Genomic DNA, 3,438 nt, shown 5'->3' on the forward strand with positions numbered 1-3,438 from the left:
GTGGGAAGTCCTTTAACCATTCGTTGTTTCTGCAATTGAGAAAGACTCTCAAAATTCAAATGTCCATATCTTACATGCCATAGTCTTATAGGTGAAATACTTGTAGTCACTGCCCCTGCAAAATCAAAATGCCTTGGAATAACTGTCCCTTTCATCCGTAACAGTTTTCCATCTTCATAACCTGTCATGACTGTTTTCAAGTTCTGTTTCACTGAATTAATCTTCACTAAACCATCTTCCATAATCACCTGATGTCCTTCTTGTCGAATCGTGACTAAAGAAAGCAAATTTTTCTTGAAACTGGGTACATACCATACATTGGAAATCATTTTTTCTCCAATACCAGGGAGAAAAACTTTTACTACTCCTTTTCCATAAGGAGTATGTTTTGTATCATCAGCAAGAAAAATGGAATTAAGTTGGCAATCTTGAAAATTCCAGAAAAAATCACGTCGACAAGTCATGTGCTGAGTTGCCCCGGAATCCAAGATCCAGGCATCTTCATAGTCACTTCTAAGATGGGATGAAATTTGTGATGCTGGTGAGGAAGTAAAAACATATTCTGAGTTATCTTCATCTTGATCATTTGCAAATTGTGTTGAATGCTGCTGAAACTTGGGAATTTTATTAAGTGAAGTTCAACAATCTTCAGCATAATGGCCAACTTTGTTACATCTTCGACACACAATTTTACTTAAGTCTCTTCCTCTTCCTGAAGATTTTCCTCTGCCTCTGCTTTGACCTCTATTTTGAGATTGTCCTCTACCTTGATTATTATATCCTTGTCCTTGAAAATTGCCTCTTCCTTGGTTGTTTCCTCTACCTTGAAAATTATTTCTTCCTCCTCTGTTAAAATTTTTGCCTATGCTTTGGTTTCGACCTCGATTATGTGCTGCTTGATTCTGATTCCCTCTGCCTCGTCCTCGAGAACTATCTGCTGATGGCTTACTAGTGCTGGCTTCTGTGAGAAAAACATCTTCACCAACTTTCTTCTTCTTCCCAAAAGTTTTATCATGTTGACTCAACATTTCACAAAGTTCATCAAACTTTAGTTTTTCTAGTTTCCCAGTTACTTGTAGAGTCTCTAAAAAATGTGTATAGGAAGAAGGAAGCCCAGCAATTACAATTGTGACCATAAAGCTATCACCAATTGCGGGAAAACCAGCATTAATAATTTCTTGCCTGATATTCTTAAGTCTTGAGAGATATTCAAGAACATCACCGCCTTCAGTTAATTTTTGTTGCAACAATTTTAATTGTAGATCGACTTTCTTTGATTCAGGCTGAGTATAAAAGAGGTCCTTAAAAGTTTTCAAAGCAGTCCATGAATCTAAAGCATTTTCTATATGGACATACATTTCATCATTCACAGAAGATTTAATAAGAGCTAAGGCTTTAGCATTCTTGATTTCCCATTTTGCTAGTGCAGCTGCATCTGTGGGATTATTCGGCTTAACATCTCCATCACATATTCCCTGCCATAATTCATTGTAAATGAGTGTGCTTTCGATGAGTCAATGCCATGTTTTATAAGATTTGGTGCCTTCTAGTTTGTCGGAATCAGAAAACAAATTAATCAACTTAGACATTTTAGCATTGTAGCGTCGCACCAAGAATCAGAACAGAATGAAAAGATAGTCAACACAACACGCAAAAACACGATCTATTGGGGCTTGGCCTTGACCCTCGAATAGTCGTCAAAACAGGAGAAAATTGACTGAGCTTTGCACTTGGCTCTAGCCAATTTCTCAAATTTTTATAAGGCAACTTTCAAAATTTGACTTTTTACAATGGTGCTTTTGCACAATCTGGTAGAAAAAAAAATAAAAATTTACCCCCCCTCAAAGTAAAATTACTTTGAGTTACAATGTAATGATCCCACCAAATAAAAAATTACAAATAAAATCTCCTTATTACTCCAAAAAATTTACAAATGACCTTTTTACTCCAAAAAAAAAATAAATTCCCAAAATTCTAAAACTCGCCAGATCTCTCCAAAATAAAAAATGAAAAATTACCAAATATAGTATCTCCTTATTACTCCAAGTTACAAAATTCCGAGTTGTTCAGCTATTGACAACAACTGTTGTGTGCAGAAAAACCTCGGTGAAGTTGATAAGCCCAAAAGCCTTTTTGTTTTCGTATTTTTCTGGCAGTGAGTTAGGAGAGGGTTTAAGACCTCAAACCCTTCATTCTTGTTTCTATAAACTCCTGAGAATATGTCTCATTTCGGTAGATCGGGTCCTCCAGACATCAAAGATAGTTATTCTTTGTTGGTTCTGAACATCACTTTTTGTACAACTGCAGATGATAGGAGGACTGGTCATTCTAGAGAATTTTCTTTTGTCCGCTACAAATACATTGACGAGGCAGAGAAGGCGATCGAGAGGCTTGATGGGAGAAACGTTGATGGAAGGGATATTGTTGTGCAATTTGCAAAATACGGTCCAAATGCAGAATCAATTCAGAAAGGAAGGCATTGATTTGTTGTACCACACGCAGGCCGCCACTCCAACACAGGTGGACCTGTTTTTTTTTAGCAGAAGCTATCCAATCACTTGCTTGCTGAGCAACTGAAGAATGAGGAGACTGGCCTTGAATATCTCAAGTTTCTCTTTGCTGTCTAAATTCGAAATCATCTGAAACCCTTGTGTCAGGAAGCAACTGCAGCAATGGTGGAGAACGATCTAACATCGAAAATTGCTCCCCATCTGGACCGCCATTTAGTTTTCCCTCTTCTGGAGTTTCTGCAGGAGAAACAAATCTATCCAGATGAACAAATTCTCAAGTCGAGGATCGACCTTCTCAGCAAGACCAATATGGTCGACTACGCCATGGACATCCACAAGAGCCTTTACTGCACCGAAGACGTTCCACAAGAAATGACAGACAGTTGCCTTGCAGTAGTTGCAAGAGTAAAGTCATTGGAAGAAATCGCTGCACCAATGATTAGTTTTCTACATAATCTATCACTTGTTCAGGAGCTTCATTCTGATAAGAAATATAATTTCCAGATGTTGAGTGATCGGTACCAGATTGGACCTAACCAGATAGATGCGCTATACCAATATGCTAAGTTTCAGTTTAAATGCGGAAACTACTCAGGGGCAGCAGACTTTTTATACCAATATCGCACTTTTGTACAAACAGTGAAAGGAGTTTGAGTACCTTGTGGGGTAAGCTAGCAGCAGAGATTCTGATGCGAAATTGGGATATTGCACAACAATTTTTGATAATAATACAACAATTGATTTTCAGATTTAAAAAACTAAAATCAATAAAATAGAATAAATTCTTTTCTTTTGAATAAGAAAAAGACAATTTGCATACCAATCATTTGCTGATCAGTTTAATGGAGTTTTCCAAGACTTTGTTGAGCTAGAATATCCTCCTCACATCCACTGCATCATTACTGGAGCTCTGATACCACAATAATGG

At 37.3% G+C, this 3,438-nt stretch overlaps 1 pseudogene; it reads left to right on the top strand.

Moving 5' to 3' along the window:
• Positions 1-2,672: 2,672 nt before the first annotated feature.
• On the top strand, positions 2,673-3,164 carry LOC149255408 (eukaryotic translation initiation factor 3 subunit E pseudogene; annotated as a pseudogene).
• Positions 3,165-3,438: the final 274 nt, after the last annotated feature.

The sequence above is a fragment of the Pinus tabuliformis genome, chromosome 7, assembly GCF_031772625.1.
Source record: "Pinus tabuliformis cultivar Carrire ecotype Pingquan chromosome 7, CPIR1, whole genome shotgun sequence".
NCBI classification, from domain to species: domain Eukaryota; kingdom Viridiplantae; phylum Streptophyta; class Pinopsida; order Pinales; family Pinaceae; genus Pinus; species Pinus tabuliformis.